At 36.9% G+C, this 19,627-nt stretch overlaps 1 pseudogene; it reads left to right on the top strand.

Moving 5' to 3' along the window:
* The first annotated feature begins 9,155 nt into the window (after window positions 1-9,155).
* The window catches only part of LOC122816170, a 61,899-nt pseudogene continuing 51,427 nt past the window's right edge, over window positions 9,156-19,627 (top strand).

Genomic DNA, 19,627 nt, shown 5'->3' with positions numbered 1-19,627 from the left:
CTCCATACTGAGGAGGGCTTCGAGGGCGTGCATCTTGAGGTTTAGACTTCTGGCATTGAGCAGTATTACCCTTAGTTTTTCTCCATTTTTGTTTTCTAGGGCGGTAGGTTTATCATTTGAGCCTTGCCTAAAAAAGGCACTATGGGGGTGGCAAGAGCCTTTACCAATATCTGGAAGCCCAGGGGTGACAGGTGCAAGCCATCCCTTGTGAAGCAGCGTGGCTTGTCAAGCATGTCATCCCAGGCAGACAGACATTGGATCCCCTTAGAATGACACCAGTAATTAAGCCAATTATTAAAGCTGATCATTTTGTCTCTGTATTGTGGCATCATTCTTGGTGAGGGTAGGATACTGCTCAGGGTTGGGCTACATAATCTGAGAGCTCCTCTATGTCTCTTTTCATGTAGTCCAGGGAGGTACGTCTCAGGTCGTTCACACCGGCATGGACAATGACTGAGTCATACTTGTACTTGCTGTGGAGTGACCTGAGTGCTTGTGTTATGTGGCGGATTCTAGCACCTGACAGGCAGCTTACTGTGATCTTTTCCTTGTTCAGTCTGGTGAGTGGGACGTCAGTGTGTCTGACTATGGAGTCACCTATAACAAGTGTGTCTGGCATTGTGTTTGGCCTTAAGGGCTGTGACTGTTTAGCACACTGACTTTGAGAACTATGTGTTGCATGTCTTATGTCTTGAGGTGGCATTTGCTTGGGTGTCTGCTTTGGAGGCCTCTGGAGTTTTGGTAGATTTTTGATCAGTGCCTCCGAGTATGTCTTTGTGTGTTTATGTGTTTGTTTTGCAGTTGTGATAGTTCTATGTGAAACTGGGTTTGTGGTGTGCGTGGTTTCCTTCTCCTCCTGTCTGGTCTTGCCAGTCCTGAGTTGAGAGAGCTCAGCCTCCAGTTTGGCTATATAGTTGCATCTCTCACATGTATTTGTGTTTTGTGGGAGAAGGAGTGGGTTGTCTGTGTACATGAGGCAATTGTAACATTGCCTCAAGATGCCCAGATTCACCAGCTGAACAGGAGAGGACGCTAGCAACTGACCCTTCGACATGCTAGAAAAAGTGAAAAAGTTTGCTGTGTAACTGAGTCAGAAGGGACCTATAGGGAAATGGGTACTCAAGGGGATTCTAGGCTAATGTAGTACTTTGTTTAGTATACAAGTACTTTACCTATATAAAAATGCTTTAGGAGCAAGTGCTGAGCTATTGAGATAGAGAATAGACTGTTTAGATTGCAAGTAGAGAAGTTCTAAGGGAAAAATTGAAGAGCAGACTTTATGGAGCCAGAAATAGTTTAACCGGCGCTGCCCGATGGTGCTCTATGGGCAACTCCACGCTAAATCACGCCAAAGCGCGCTAAAGCGGGCTTTATAGCAGGGGGTTGAAAAGACCTAGGAATTGACCCAAAATGGCCAATAGACTACAAGTTTCTGGCTGGAACCACTGCTCTAGGGACAAATAGGCGGCTCAGTATCCCCACTCCCACTGGTGAACAAAGAAGCTTCCCTTTATCCAAATAAGGATATGGAATAGCACAGGAACCAAGCCAAAGCCCAGAGATCAGCAAACTCTGAAGACTGGACTATTCTAGTTCAGTAAGGTGTAGAGTTTATGTCCAACCAACTGACATTCAGATTACCTAGTAGTTTTTTTCTTGTGGAAATGTTATGGATATTTAATGTAGGATATCATCAAGTATACATGTATTGTCGCCATGAGGGATGTAAAGGACAGTAATCCATATTTGTTTATAATTGTTTATTTTGAAGAAATCAGTAAGAAGCTTTGCTGAAGTGAATTTTGGTATTTGTTTGCTGTAATGGGAAATGTGGTAGGTGTTGGGAAATATTAAAGCAATACTACCACCATTCCTCTTTATACAGTCGTTAGAGATGATATTATAGCCAGGAGGTATAACTTCAGAGATGTTTATGCTGGGTTTAAGCCAAGTTTCAGTTACAGTGAGAATATCAGACTTATGTTGGGTAATCCAGGCATGTAGTACAGTAGCTTTATTTCTTATGGTTCTAACATTTATTGCAGCAAAAATTAGATCACCCGGGTTGGAGACTGGCTGTTGTTGGGTTAAAAGAAGTGTATGGGAGAGAATTATCTTTGTGTTCATTGTGATAGTCAGGGCCAGGATTAGGGTGCATAGTTCCTCCTATAAGGATTTTAGTATATTGGGGAATTATCCATATTTGTTTTTTGGAGAGGATACTTGCACTTAATTTTGTTTTGGTGCGAGCTGAAGTGCAGTTTATTAGCCTATATTTGGAATAAAGGTGAGGAGCAATATTAAACAGGTTTGGTGCAATGTGTGTAGAGTGTAAATAGGAAGTATGGATAGGTGGTTGGGCAGAAATGGAGAGATGTTGAGAGGTATTATTGAGACATGGTAGGATGAAAGACGGCACAGTAAGAGGAGAAGAATAGAGGATAAGCTGAAGACTAGCATAATTAAGTGCAGGAATCTGTATTTTATAGATGTCAGGTAGTGGGGAAGTAGCAATGAAGAAGGAAACTAGAAGTTGTAGGGCAGTAGGGGATTTAGTCATGCTAGATTCTGAAAACTGGTAGAGGATAAGGAATGTGAGACGTATTTTCTATAAAAGAAGAGAGTTATGTTGTCCTGGTATCTTCTCTGGACTGTAAGGAACAGAGCAGTATGAAAGGGTATAGAATATATTGATGTAGTCAAAATAAGAAGAAATGAGGGTTTATTTGGGAAAAGTAAAAGATACAATATAAAATAGATAGGTACTTTTAGGGAGGGTTGACATTATGACTGGATATGGTGCAAAATATTATGGGAGGGGGAAAATAGTTGGGAATGCAGCTAAAAATTAAATGGAAATAGGGAAGTAAGAAACAAGAAACATAAGTATATGTCTAGAAGTAATAGGGTCATTTAGGGAGGGTTTTGGAATGAGAGTCACAAATGAAATATGTGTAGGTGTCCATTGATAGGCCCTTTGTACTACATATTCGGTACCAGTGGTGTGACTCAAGAATTCACATCTTTGGTTGTCATTAGATTTTTTTAGAATTTTAGATCAAAAGGTTTAAAAGTTAGGAAAAACTGTGAAGTATCAGACTTCCTTTGGATGGAGAGTTTGAGAAGGCTACAGTAAAGGAGTTCAGACAGCCCCGCTGCCCTAGTCTCCTTTACAGAAATTCAGGGAGGCAGACAAGGAGGGTGCTGATTCTCAAGGGCAGGGGGAACCTATATACTGGGAGAAAGAGTTATTGTCCCGAGAATGGAAACCTGATGGATGGCTAGGGGGAGAAGTGATTTAGCAGCTGGTAGTACAAAGCACCTATCAATGAACACCTGGTTATAGCCTATGATAATTATACTGTGTGTGCATAAAGTGTATAAAAACTAGACTTATGCAGAATTTCTGCTGACTAGATTTTGCAAAGGATGTAAATGTGTAATGCATGACATGTGAAGCATGCCAGAAGGCTGGGAAGGCTCGGGCTAAAGCTATCCTGATGTCCTTACCTATTATTAAGGACCCATCTTAAAGATGAGCTATGGGCACCGTGGATCCTGGTAGTAATCCAAGCTCCACAGATAACAGACACATCCTGGTGGGGTAGACCATGCTACTAGATACCCTGAGTCTGTGATTTTGCCCACTGTTAAAGCAAAGAAGATGGCAAAACCTCTCTTAGAAAATTATTAGCAGGGTAGGGTCCCCAAGGGAAATGCTGACAGATGGTTGTGCACATTTTGCATCAGACCTGCTGACTGGTTTATGTAAGTATTGTAGGGGGGAACAATTAAAGAATACCTGTTACCATCCACAGGCCAGTGGTCTGATCAACAGATTGAACAGTACAGTAAAGACCATGTTGAAAGCCTTCAGAGATTAGTTCAAGCAGGGGTGGGAGAAGTACCTGTGCCATCTTCTGTTTGTAGGTGCCTCAGGAATCCATGGGATTTTTACATTTTGCATTTTATTTTCACAAGGTAATAGGCTCCCTAGCTTTAATCCATGATGAATGGGAGGCTGACTATCACTCCCAAAAATAATCTGTAGTGGAATATGTCTTAAACTTTAGGACCAGGTTTAGGGATCTCATGGGGATGACATAAGAGCATCTAACACCAGCACAACAGTGACCCAAGTTCTGATATGACCAGAGCCAAAGAGTATTCTGTTGGGCCTGAAAATGGTGATGCGTATTACTGTTAAACACAATAAAGTGCAGGCAGCATGCATGGGTCCTTTCTCCATTGTGAGAAAGATAAGTGATGATAACTATGTGCTAGTGTTTCCAGGTAGGAAGCAGAAGCATCAATCCTACCATGTTAACACAATGAAGTTGTACCATTTCACAGACACTGGTGCTCAATTTCTGCTGATAATGTAAAGAGAAATCAGTGGGGTATCATCTAGTGGATCTTCTCAATAAGGCTTGATCTGAGACCTCTTTGAACAAGATAGCCTTTCCTAGCTGCTATCTCCTACCTATGGTCAAGAGATCTATATTGTGCAACAGGAGTTTTAGGGAATGATTACTGATAATCCAAGGTGTACCCACATGATGGAGTGTCATGTGGACACAGGGCCCTTTTAGTTTGCCTGAGTGGGTTATGAAAATATTGGCAATGGATCTGCAGGAGGTGGTGGATCTGGCGGTAATCCAGAAGTTCAACAGTTCAACAGCCTCACCAGTGCTGCTGGTGCCAGACAGAGATGTCAGCACTAGGTTCTGTATAAACTACAGAAAGTAGAATAGTCACTCAGAGTCAGATGCATATCTAGTGCTGAGGAAAGATGAAGCATTAAAGTAGCTGGGTAGGGTGAAGTATATAACTATTATTAACAACTTTAATAAATTGTCACTTGTGACAGGTAAACTTACATTTATATTAAAGTAATCAAACCATATTAAAAAATCCATATTTACAAATATTATACATCACATCTATTGTTATATACAATATCATCAATCCATCATTACACACATTGTTTAATTACTGCCTTCTCTTAAACCTCATTCCTTCTCCTTCAAACATTTTTCTGCATGCGCTGTTCCCACAGTTTCCAATTTTTTATTTAATTTACTCCTACCTTTTTCTAAAGATCCCATTTCCTGCTCTTTTATCTCTGTTAAAACATTCACTGCTTCAAGTATGGTTAGTTTAGTGTAATGTCAAAGGCTGCCGCCCAACAGTTGGAATTCCTGTGTATCAAAATAAAAAATGTAAAACACAAGCACATGAATATAGGTCGGCAAAGCAATGCAGTCCACATACACAATTCCCAGTAAATTCGGAGGGAAATCAGGCAGTTTTCACTTCACCAAGAAAAATGCAAATTCGAAGCATAAAAAACTATTTATTGGTCATATATATACAAACTCGGCAAGCGCTTTCACCCGACTGGGCTTCTTCAAGCCAAAAAAACTGCAGGTTCAAAGTGTCCAATAAATACTCTATTCATAGTGACATCACATCCTATGAATTAATTAACAATGCACATACTTCATCAAATGAATTATGCATGGTAAAAACAATATATATTTCCATAAAAATACATATACTAAATATGGTATGTATAGCAACACAATCTATTTACTAAAAGCCACTAACTTATTACTGCAACACATATATAACAGAGGAAAATGCATTCATAAAAGACAAAGTGTATAAAAAAGTATAAATGCATGGAGCACAGTGTGAATAATAATCCAACTATCCCACTACACACCAAACTCAAGTTTCCTTCCCTTCAACATAGGTTTAAAGGGCACCCTTTCATTCAACCCAGGTGCCCGATCTGCTCTTAACCTAATTATCCATTTAGTTTCAATCTGTTCAGTGTTGTTCATCACATCACCTCTTCTGATAGTGGGTTGATTCACTTGTACAACTAAAAACTTAAAAATATGTTCAGCAGACATTTCCAAGACATGTCTTGATAATGCATTTCTCTCGGACTTAATCCGGATATTATACTGATGTTCCCTAATTCTATCTTTTAATCTCCTGTTGGTCTTGCCCACATAAAAAGCTGGATATGACCTACAGGTAGCAAGATAGACAATATGTTCAGTTTCACAATTGGCCTTAGGCTGAAAGTAAAAACAACGTTGCGTAACAGGATGTATAAACATCGCTGTACTATCTATCTGAGAACAATAGTTGCATTTCTGACATGGAATAGTGTTGCCAGCATTAAAATTGTTAACATAATAATTATTAAGTCTACCTGGACCACACAGGATTCTATATAAATTAAGACGATTCCTATATGTAAACCTTGGTGTCTGACCCACTATATCATAGATACTCGGGTCAACTGTTAATAAGTCCCAGTGTTTCTGATAAATGTTCTTAATAGTTCCAACATCCTGAGTATAATAAACAGAAACACTAGTTCCCTGTTCATACTTCACTGATGTTGCAATCATATTTTCTCCTTCATTAATGGTCTCATTACTAGCTGCAAAGTATGGTGATGCCCTGTCATTTCTTAGGACATCAACCCCCAAAAATCCTTCTTCTATTTCCTGCAGACTATAGGACCTATCACATAATTTTTGCTGTAGGCTGGTTAATTCATTATAGAAACCAGTTTCTGTTGAATTAAGTCGTGAGACTCACATGGCCTGTCCTCTCACTATATTATTAAATACAAATCTAGGATGCATACTAGTCCTATGTAGGAGAGAATTTCTATAACAACTTTTCCTGTTTACCCCCGTATTTAGTAAACCATCAGGGAGTCTCTCAACGAATACATCTAAATATGGTACCATGGTTCTAGATGCTGTCATGGTAAATTTTAAATAAGATCTACATAAATTAATCTGGTCCAAAAAATTCAACAGGTTACTTTCACTAGCAGTCCATACCAAAAAAAGGTCATCCACAAAACACACATAGAACACTACCCATTTCTGGAACTGTTCCATAGTGAAAAGAAATTGTTTTTCCCAGTCAGCCATAACTAGGTTGGCGTAGCTATTGGCACAAGAAGTGCCCATAGCCACGCCATCCCTCTGACTGTAGATTTTATTATTAAAGGAAAAAATGTTGTTAGTCAACACAAGTCGTAATAACTCACATATTGTGTCTATAGATAATCCATGTGAGCCCTGATCGTCCTGTAAACACCTTCCGATGCATTCCATCCCCTCACCATTAGGAATGACAGTAAATAAGGATTGGACATCCAAGGAGACCAACCAATATGATAGGTTAACAGGCAATCTCGACATCCTATTGTACAACATCAATAAAAACTGTTTCGTATCCTTTAATATATATGAGTGCTTATTAACTATTGGCCTGAGTTTAGATTCTAGATATAAAGATACTGGTTCCGTAACCCAGCCTCTCCCAGCAACGATAGGTCTCATAGGTGGGTGAGTAGCATGTTTATGTATTTTGGGCATACATTGTATGCTAGGTATTAATGGTTGATCACCTACAAAGAAGTTATACAGCTGTTCAGTAATCATATTGCTGTACAAAAGACCTAATATTAAGTCTGATACTTTTTTAATAATTCTACATAGTTGGTTAGGTGTAACGAGGCAATACAACTGAGGATCACTAAGCATATGCTCCATGCTAGACACATAGCTGCATCTATCCATGATAACAACAGGACCTCCTTTATCAGCCTGTCTAATGACTATATTAAGGTCATTCCTAAGTACTTTCAAAGCAACTCTCTGTTTGGGAAGTAAGTTGCCATACCACCTCCTTTGTTTGTTGTTCATATCGTGTCTATACAAATCTTTTTCTACCAATTTTGAGAAAGCATCTAACAAAGGATGAAGAATGGGTACATACGTACTGGGTTTACCAATGTTTTTTCTCAAGTTGGTCAACCGAGCATTGCCAAACTCCAATTTCAACTGTACATTACGGGAAAATAACTTAACATCCATTATTGAGTCAGTTATATCACTCTTAGCAGAGGGAATTAAAGTTAACCCTTTCTCTAAAACATCAATTTCATCCTGTGTTAACTGTCTATTGGAAATATTCCATATCAACGACTTGTGGTCTTTTCCCACATCTTTTTCAAGGTGGGTCCCACATAATCCTCATTTACCATCCTCCTTTTCTGCCTCCCCCTGCTCATGGATCTGTCCCTCCCTCCTCTCCGGAACACTGAAATGGGGAAAGGGGTAGGGCCCACTGATCCATCAGAATCAATCCCTAGATTACTTTTAGTCTTCCTTCTTACTGATACCTCATTCCTAACCATCCCATCAGAAATACTAATATGCTGTTTAGAGCCGATGGTTGTATCTGTTTGAGTAGCTAATAAATTACCATTATCACCTCCTCTATCCGAGGAAGACATAGGTGTTAACAATATATCATTCATTCTATCCTCATTATGGACAATCGCTGTAGTTACAACAACATTACTGGTATCACTACCTATTCGGTCATCTCTGTTATTAGTTTCAACATTAAAATTATTCCTTTCATTGCATTTCACTTGTAAATCATTCTTAATTTTAGAGTTATTATGCGCTAATCTCACATGTCCATTTTTCTCAAAAACAGTCTTGGGCCAAGTGAAGACTTGACCATTCTTAAAACTGATAGTGTCCCTTCGAATGTTATTCTGCTTCTGCTCCATCAATTTCTTTTCAAACAGATACACATTGTCCAACAGTCTCTCAACACTTTTGTCAACCACTACCTTTGGATAAGTTTCGATAATGAAACATTGTTGTTCTTTAATGCTAGCTCTCAAAGCTTCTTCCTCAGGGTGGAAGTACTCATTTAATAACATCATGTACTGAACACTAGTGTCAATATTAATTTGTTGCCATTTATATAAAAGATCTAGATACAATGTACCTGTAGTTGGCATCTTTAAAACTCGCAGCCCCCTCGGTATAATCTTGTGAGCAATACAAACTTCAAAATGTTGACATTGTATTTGCATCCTCTTTAGTTTAATAAAATCCATTTCTAGCTGGTTCATCAACGTAGACAAGCCACTGCAATGGGCTTCAACGGTCGGATCATCCGTAAAATTGCATACCGCGCCATATGCAAGTAACGGGTTCTCTTCACCAGATACACAACTTTCAAATCTGTTAAGACTCAGACTGTTAGAAGGATTATAAGGTAACTCAATGTTGTGTGCGACTGGCTCCGCCATGACTCTAGGGCAGCAAGCAATAAAAATAGTCAATGTAATGTCAAAGGCTGCCGCCCAACAGTCTGAATTCCTGTGTATCCAAATAAAAAATGTAAAACACAAGCACAGGAATATAGGTCTGCAAAGCGATACAGTCCACATACACAATTCCCAGTAAATTCGGAGGGAAATCAGGCAGTTTTCACTTCACCAAGAACAATGCAAATTCAAAGCATAAAAAACTCTATTTATTGGTCATATATATATATACAAACTCAGCAAGCACTTTCACCCGACTGGGCTTCTTCAAGCCAAAGAAAACTGCAGGTTCAAAGTGTCAAATAAATACTCTATTCATAGTGACATCACATCCTATGAATTAATTAACAAATAAGATACGCACATACTTCATCGAATTAATTATGCACGGTAAAAACAATATATATTTCCATAAAAATACATATACTAAATATGGTATGTATAGCAACACAATCTATTTACTAAAAGCCACTAACTTATTACTGCAACACATATATAACAGAGGAAAATGCATTCATAAAAGACAAAGTGTATAAAAAAGTATAAATGCATGGAGCACAGCATGAATAATAACCCAACTATCCCACTACACATCAAACTCTAAGTTTCCTTCCCTTCAACATAGATTTTAAGAGCACCCTTTCATTCAACCCGGGTGCCCGATCTGCTCTTAACCTAATTATCCATTTAGTTTCAATCTGTTCAGTGTTGTTCATCACATCACCTCTTCTGATAGTGGATTGATTCACTTGTACAACTAAAAACTTAAAAATATGTTCAGCAGACGTTTCCAAGACATGTCTTGATAACGCATTTCTCTCGGACTTAATCCGGATATTATACTGATGTTCCCTAATTCTATCTTTTAATCTCCTGTCGGTTTTGCCCACATAAAAAGCTGGGCATGACCTACAGGTAGCAAGATAGACAATATGTTCAGTTTCACAATTGGCCTTAGGCTAAAAATAAAAACAACGTTGCATAACAGGATGTATAAACATCGCTGTACTATCTATCTGAGAACAATAGTTGCATTTCTGACATGGAATAGTGTTGCCAGCATTAAAATTGTTAACATAATAATTATTAAGTCTACCTGGACCACACAGGATCCTATATAAATTAAGATGATTCCTATATGTAAACCTTGGTGTCTGACCCACTATATCATAGATATTCGGGTCAACTGTTAGTAAGTCCCAGTGTTTCTGATAAATGTTCTTAATAGTTCCAACATCCTGAGTATAATAAACAGAAAAACTAGTTCTCTGTTCATACTTCACTGATGTTGTAATCATATTTTCTCCTTCATTAACAGCCTCATTACTAGCTGCAAGGTATGGTGATGCCCTGTCATTTCTTAGGACATCAACCCCCAAAAATCCTTTTATTTTCTGCAGACTATAGGACTTATCACATATTTTTTGCTGTAGGCTGGTTAATTCATTATAGAAACCAGTTTCTGTTGAATTAAGTCATGAGACTCGCATGGCCTATCCTCTCACTATATTATTAAATACAAATCTAGGATGCATACTAGTCCTATGTAGGAGAGAATTTCTATAACAACTTTTCCTGTTTACCCCCGTATTTAGTAAACCATCAGGGAGTCTCTCACCGAATACATCTAAATATGGTACCATGGTTCTAGATGCTGTCATGGTAAATTTTAAATAAGATCTACATAAATTAATCTGGTCCAAGAAATTCGACAGGTCACTTTCACTAGCAGTCCATACCAAAAAAAGGTCATCCACAAAACGTACATAGAACACTACCCATTTCTGGAACTGTTCCATAGTGAAAAGACATTGTTTTTCCCAGTCAGCCATAACTAGGTTGGCCCAGCTATTGGCACAAGAAGTGCCCATAGCCACGCCATCCCTCTGACTGTAGATTTTATTATTAAAGGAAAAAATGTTGTTAGTCAACACAAGTCGTAATAACTCACATATTGTGTCTATAGATAATCCATGTGAGCCCTGATCGTCCTGTAAACACCTTCAGATGCATTCAGTCCCCTCACCATTAGGAATGACAGTAAATAAGGATTGGACATCCAAGGAGACCAACCAATATGATAGGTTAACAGGCAATCTCGACATCCTATTGTACAACATCAATAAAAACTGTTTAGTATTCTTTAATATATATGAGTACTTATTAACTAAAGAGTTTAGATTCTAGATATAAAGATACTGGTTCCGTAACCCAGCCTCTCCCAGCAACGATAGGTCTCATAGGTGGGTGAGTAGCATGTTTATGTATTTTGGGCATACCTTGTATGCTAGGTATTAATGGATGATCAACTACAAAGAAGTTATACAGCTGTTCAGTAATCATATTGCTGTACAAAAGACCTAATATTAAGTCTGATACTTTTTTAATAATTCTACATAGTTGGTTAGGTGTAACGAGGCAATAAAACTGAGGATCACTAAGCATATGCTCCATGCTAGACACATAGCTGCATCTATCCATAATAACAACAGGACCTCCTTTATCAGCCGGTCTAATGACTATATTAAGGTCATTCCTAAGTACTTTCAAAGCAACTCTCTGTTTGGGAAGTAAGTTGCCATACCACCTCCTTTGTTTGTTGTTCATATCGTGTCTATACAAATCTTCCTCTACCAATTTTGAGAAAGCATCTAACAAAGGATGAAGAATGGGTACATACGTACTGGGTTTACCAATGTTTTTTCTCGAGTTGGTCAATGGAGCATTGCCAAACTCCAATTTCAACTGTACGTTACGGGCAAATAACTTAACATCCATTATTGAGTCAGTTATATCACTCTTAGCAGAGGGAATAAAAGTTAACCCTTTCTCTAAAACATCAATTTCGTCCTGTGTTAACTGTCTATTGGAAATATTCCATATCAACGACTTGTGGTCTTTTCCCACATCTTTTTCAAGGTGGGTCCCACATAATCCTCGTCTACCATCCTCTTTTTCTGCCTCCCCCTGCTCATGGATCTGTCCCTCGCTCCTCTACGGAACACTGAAATGGGGAAAGGGGTAGGGCCCACTGATCCATCAGAATCAATTCCTAGATTACTCTTACTCTTCCTTCTTACTGATACCTCATTCCTAACCATCCCATCAGAAATACTGATATGCTGTTTAGAGCCTATGGTCGTATCTGTTTGAGTAGCTAATAAATTACCATTATCACCTCCTCTATCCGAGGAAGACATAGGTGTTAACAATATATCATTCATTCCATCCTCATTATGGACAATTGCTGTAGTTACAACAACATTACTGGTATCACTACCTATTCGGTCATCTCTGTTGTTAGTTTCAACATTAAAATTATTCCTTTCATTACATTTCACATGCAAATCATTCTTAATTTTAAAGTTATTATGTTCTAATCTCCCATGTCCATTTTTCTCAAAAACAGTCTTGGGCCAAGTGAAGACTTGACCATTCTTAAAATTGATAGTGTCCCTTCGAATCTTATTCTACTTCTGCTCCATCAATTTCTTTTCAAACAGATACACATTGTCCAACAGTCTCTCAACATGTTTGTCAACCACTACCTTTGGATAAGTTTCGATAATGAAACATTGTTGTTCTTTAATGCTAGCTCTCAAAGCTTCTTCCTCAGGATGGAAGTACTCATTTAATGACATAATATACCGAACACTAGTGTCAATATTAATTTGTTGCCATTTATATAAAAGATCTGGATACAATGTACTGTAGTTGGCATCTTTAAAACTTGCAGCCCCCTCGGTATAATCTTGTGAGCAATACAAACTTCAAAATGTTGACGTTGTAGATGCTTCCTCTTTAGTTTAATAAAACCCATTTCTAGCTTAGTTTAGATTTTGATTTCCATTTTCTAGTAATTGTTTTTTGGCCGCCACCACAGTTAAACTTAACAAGACCTTACTATGTCTAGCCAATTCAGATCCTATATCCCAGCTCAAAAAATCATTTCCTTACGTATGCTAATTTGCTCACGCAGTATTCTTGGTAGAGCACTCTGCAGGGATTTTTTTTAATCTGCCAACTCAGTACACTCCAAAAACATATGCTCGCAGGTACCTCTTTATTCCCCACATTGCACCTCCAACATCTGCCATCTACCTGAGGAAAATTTCTTTGGAGTCTGCTTGCAGTATAAAAGTACCTATGCAAACACTTGCAGGCAATAATCCTAAATTTTCTAGACTTTGTTGCATATTTGAGAGCCGTACATATATACTCCCATTGTTTTTGTGTACTCTCTTCCCAACCCTTTCTGATCTCCACTGATTGATTGTCTAATATTTTATTTGTCCTACTAAGTATCACTTTTTAACAGCAGCTTCTGTTTAAGATTCAACTAAAAACTCAGCTAGTGCAGGTCTTTTGTTTAGGATTCCCCCCTTTCCCTTACTCTTTGCCTATTCTCTGATATCAATCCCTGATATTGAAGGCAGTCTGTAGCCTGCAGTCCAAATGGTTTCTTTGCTGCTTCCCATTCTATTACCTTTCCCTCTCTAATTATTTATTTCCAGTACCTTGGTTCCTTTGCCAACTTCTCCCAGTAAATTATAGCCCCCTCTTGCCTATTCTCTGTACCCCTAACTGCAGTCATCCCTGTTGGCAGAATCTCCTTTCTCCATTTTCATGTTGGCTTAGCTCTTAAAATACTTTCTGCTACTTTATGAATATAATATTCTGTATAACTATTATTATTCTCCTTAAGGAGCTGCATCCAAAATCCCACTCTCTCCTTATTACTTGAATTTCCCTCCTGTGTCATTATTATCCCTTTCTGTTTGAATTGAAGCTTTTTGCTAGTGTTATGTATATGAGCCTTAATGTTGCAGCCGTAAAATATCCCTTTAAATCAGGTAATCCTAAACCATCTTGTTCTTTTGGAAGGATTGACTTATCCCACTTGACTCTTGCCCTCTTCCCTGCCAAGATAAAATCCTTCAACACTCTATTAATAACCATCCAAAACTTTTCTTTGGTTGATGAAAAATATGGTTCCCTATTAGAAGACCGAAGACGCATTCTTTCAAATGTGTCTTAGTCGAACTCAAAAGCCTGAAACGGCAAAATATCGAAGTGGCTTTTAAATGAATTCTTTCCTTGGGAAAGAATTTGCTTGGCCGCTTCATTACTTTGCCGTTTTTGGCACTGTAGTGCAGTCACGCAGTTGGTATATTTAAGTAGGGGGGTGTGGGGGGCAAAGCCCCCCACTTAATGTAATGTTTAAAGTGTTTTATTTTTTATTTTTTTGTTGGAACAGCAATTTTTTTCTAGGAAAAAATCGCTGTTCTGACAGTTCGTAATTGTAATCACCGTTCGCTTTTTTAAGTGTTCGGTGATCTAATATAGACCCCAAAAAATACACCTGATCTGTATAAAATTAAAGGGACTAAAGACATTTTTACTGCTTGTATCTTGCTATCCATATCTATATGCAAGAGTTTCCTGTGTCTCAGTTTTTGTGTTATATTTTGTTTAGTCTCTTACCATATATTCTTAGCTACTATAACAGTGTCCTTTTTAACTCATACCCCTAAATACTTCATTTTATTATTTCCCCATAAATATGGATATCGCTGAATCAATTCATGTGTAAATACATAGTTTACAGCTGTAGACTTTGTTTTATTTTCATTAATTTTATATCCCAAAAAATCTGGAACTATGTTAGAATGTTCTACAAGACTGAGATGTCCTTTTCTGGCTTTATCAGGTACAAAATAATATCATCTGCAAATAAAGTCAGCTTTTCTTGAATACCATACCAATTATATCCTTGAATTTCTGAGTCCTTTATTTTCTTTGCCAATGGTTCTAAATATAAAGCAAATAACAAAGAAGAAAGAGGGCACCCCTGCCTGGTTCCTCTATTCAGACCTAACTTATCAGAGAGGAACCCTCCCACTTAGATTTTTGCCACTGTCATGTCATACATTTCAATAATTAACCTTATTATTGTATTAGGAAATGAAAATGTTTCTATTACCCTACTCATAACGTCCCATCTTACTTTGTCGAATGCTTTCTCTGCATCTAGACCCACCAATGACAGAAATATTTACTTACATTCTGCTTACCTCTGGATCGTCAACATTTTGTTAATGTTATCAAATTTTTGCCCGCTTTCCACAAAACCACATAAATCCAAATCTATTAATTTTGGCAATACCTTATGCATTCTTTCAGTCATTATAGATATAAATACTTTATGACCGTGATTTAAAATTGAAATGGGCCTATATGAGGCTGGATCTAATCAGTGTTTACCTTCTTTACATAATATGGCCACCACAGTTTTTCAAGGATGTTGGCGCTTCCCCTCCTTTTAAAATACTGTTAAATAAAACCTCCCAGAGCTTTATCCTTTCTTCCCTCCTAGCTTCCAAGCTTTCATCTGAATATCATTTATTACTGAAGACTATCCTGCAGATTGTGCGCATGTGCGCGCGCACACACACACACACACACATATATATATATATATATATATATATATATATATATATATATATATAAAATAGTATATATGCATACAAATATTTCAGGCATGGTCATTAATGCCCGTCTAGCTTGCCAATATACCAAAACAATTGTCCATCATAATAAATGTCCAGGCTATTCTTAAAAATATCTAAACTAATGCTTACTTTAATGTAATTTGTTAGTCTATTCCATGCATCTATTCCATGCATCAGCTGTTCTCTCAGAGTACTAATTAGTACACTTCTTACATTTTCTACATAGGTTGTCTGGTGATTCTCTACTACTTTTTGATAACACCAGACATTCCCAGAGGTAGTTGTCTGTAAATGCCCTATATAACTGAATGAGGTCCCCTCTTTTAAATGTTTATATGAGACACTGTACAAGTTCAGATATTTTAGTCTTTCATAATGACTTAAATTTTCACACCCACGGATGCCCTTGGTATACTTGCACTGTACTGCTTTCAGTTTACTTATGCTTGTTTTCTTACAAGGTTTCTATATTGTTATTCCATGCTCACGTTTGGGTCTAATGTAAGCAACAGACAATGAATTCATAATTTCTGATTTCCTAGATATTATACATCTTTTTATACAACTTATAGTTATATAACTATCATTAACTAATTGGTTGATATGATTAGAACATCTCAAAGCTAGATCTACCCATAATCTATAGTTTCGATCAGTGTGTGCTGTATTAAATATTCACCTTTTAGTGTATGTTTCTTAAATCTTATATGCTTAATTTTTTTATGTATTTATCAACATATTAGTTTCCTGTGCCCAAAATGGTCAATTTAGTTAGGTCTTTAGCAGGCATGCTCGATCTGTAATACACATAATCAGTTTACCCAAATTCAAGTCTTCTGAATACAGACTGTAGAGCAACTTAGATGAAAAAGATAGATCCGAATTACAATCTAAACAAGTATGGGTCTAGGACATTGCCCCATGGGACACACTGACTGTAACCTTTAATTTCACCTGTCCAGTTATTGTATGATACTTTCCATGTCCTATTTGTGAGTCATGCAGCTATCCATCTTATCAACAGTACACCAATACCTAGTTGTTCTAATTTATTGATCAGTGCTTTGTGTATGACCTTGTCAAATGCTGAAGTTAAATTTATATAAATTACATCACAACACATTTTTTCATTCATAGCTATTATTATATGGTTATAGAACATCATGTTACAGCTGGTAAAATATCTATGGTTATTATGCATGCTGATGTATGGTTTCAAGTCCCAACCTTTCCAGTTCTGACAATAACATATCCAATATTACCTTTACCATTATTTTTCCACAACATGAAAGTAAGCTTAATGTTGAGCCTGATCTACCACTAACCTTGGCTATATTTAAGTCTTCCATAAATATGTTTCCATTTGCAGTTTGTTTTGATTTCCCCACGTTATACTTTATACAATTTTTCATAAAATGTTCAAGATGTCTTTAATACTTCTACAAGATCACTGATTATTTTTCCTGTTATAACCTCCCTAAGTTTGGCAACAATCCTTTCTACTTTCTGTTGTCTGAATTGTTGTCCAAAGGTTTTTGCACTCTGGTGTTATAAGAAGACAGTTGCTTAACAGCAATATTTCTAAACTTATACATATTGTCCAGGCACTTCCTTATTTTCTCTTTAGCACTCTGCAATTACACCTCTTTGTGTTTTGTGAGATTCCTCTTATTCTGTAATATTTTAACCTTTGTCAGCCCCTCTAAATAATTCTTATTACTTCTTAACCATATCTCTTTTCTTTTATTTCTTCTCTACTTTTAAACTCCACTTTCATTTTATCCCACTCACCAGCTATAACTTCTGGAGTACTTTCTATTTTCCCTAATAACTCCCGGATAATTTCCACTATCCAGTCCTTAAATTCCTCTCTTTTTAACAGGCAGGTGGGGAAGTGCCAGTATCTCATCTTTCCTTCAATTACCCTGCATTTTATCTTATTTATTATTGGTGTGTGATCTGACATAGTTATTGGATGTGTATCAAAGTACTCAAATGTACACGTTCATATGTAATATAAATTCTGTTTATTCTAGTCCAGTTATTGTACACTGGAGAATAATATGTAAATTCTCTCAGTGTTTCTACTACTGAATTCACATATTCCATACCAAATATTTTCATAAATTTCTTCAGAAATATACCTTCTTTTGTTATATTTCCCTTCTAAGCCACCCAGATACATCCCAATTGTTGCAAATCAAATTCCAGTCCCCAACTATAAGTAATATTCCCTGCTGAAAGCTAATTATTTCTTCCATATTTTAAGCTGCATAATAGCAGTTTTAGGTGGAGTATAAATACATGCCAGTATAATCCTCATCCCTTGCCAGAACCCCCTTACTATCACAAAGTTGCATTTTTATCCACCTCTGTCACTATTGGAGCTCCTCTAGCAATTAATTTAAGTATTCCTCTTTTCCTTTGTCCCTAATATTCTGCTGAATATCCATCCAGAAATCCTTTCTTTATCAAATTCACATACTTAGTTATTTCTAAATGTGTCTGCTTTTACAATGGTCTTTGCACTCTGCATTTCTTAATATAATTGATACTTTTCTTTTTTGTCTATACCTGTGAGACCATTCACATTCCAAGATAATATAGAAAGTGTTTCCATTATTATAATAAGTTATTCTTCCCACCAGTTATACATGGCAACTTTTTAAACATATATTTCAGCTTTTGTGATACATGCACCCACTAATGCTTGGCAGAGTGACCATTTTTAAAGTGTTTTTCTTATGATTAACATTGGAACCTACATCATATTTTACAAGATTTTTGTTTTAGTGAAAACCCTCAAACAAAAAAGCAACTCCCATAACCTAACTTAATACAAACACACAAAATATGTATCTTCAAGTAATGAAGTTTAATCCTCCTGATAGAAGAATTGTCCCCAATAGACAGCTAGAAACACTGACTTTAATTAACCTAAAGTTGAGATTATCCATGCTAAGACATATGTTATTGCTTGTGCTTCTATTTACAATAATTGTCTATTCTTTTTTAATCTTTATTCCCCCCACAGATGTGAAAAACAACTTGCATGCTTTCAGAAAAACATTAACTTTTAGCCTTAAAGAAGCCAGTATTCTGGCTTTTTATTGTCCTATAATAAGCTTGTCTTCATTGAAAGTCAAGAGAGAAAATGCAGTCCTCAGCTGCAGGCTTCTAAAGGCAAGTTGAAACATGTACTGCTAAAGGAAAACCTTTCATTATATTCAGTGTTCTTATTTACTTGTTTAAATGTGTTGTTAGATTAAGGTAAGGATCTTAATTCAGACACTTACCTATGCAAAAGTAAGAGAAAACATATCAGCTCTATATTTATTATGAGCTGTGTACTTTTGCGCTACATCCCCACCTCAACAGCCCAAGATTATGGCCTATTAACTTAAACAAGCTTTTGTCTTACCTTTTTTTCTCATTTTGCATTGTAATGCCTACATTTCTTGAGACTAAAAAAGAAAAAAAAAAGAAAAAGGCATCTGTTTATGTTAGTATCTTTATCACATACAAGAATAATTAAAATGCTTTGCTCTAAAATATGCAAATTATATCACAAAAGGTTTCATAGAAATACTAAGAACAGAAATTGTTTTGCTTACAGTTATCTTTTTCCTTCCTCTTTCCTTTCTCTCATTGTCCTTCCAAGTATTAATGACAGATGAAGTGAGGAGAATGTCTTTTACTTCCTCAGACGTTTAACAAAGTCAGTAAAAGTCCACTCTTTCCACTTTTTCTTATACAGCTTTGTTTCACAAATGCAACTGATGCTTTGCAGTATTACATTTATTCACTAATTTTCTTGTTGTTGGTCTTCTTCTTGTTCACCTCCATCTCCCAGCTCCACACTCTGGTTCAGTTCCAAGCTGCTCCCAATTCTTCTAGTCAATTCCTATGCTTTTCACTGTCTCTCAAACATTTTCCT

The sequence above is a fragment of the Protopterus annectens genome, chromosome 12.part0 (genome assembly GCF_019279795.1).
Source record: "Protopterus annectens isolate FY-2018-M chromosome 12.part0, PAN1.0, whole genome shotgun sequence".
Classification (NCBI taxonomy): Eukaryota; Metazoa; Chordata; order Ceratodontiformes; family Protopteridae; genus Protopterus; species Protopterus annectens.
Note: the sequence above shows the minus strand (reverse complement) of the source record. Positions and strands in the feature narration are given on the sequence as shown.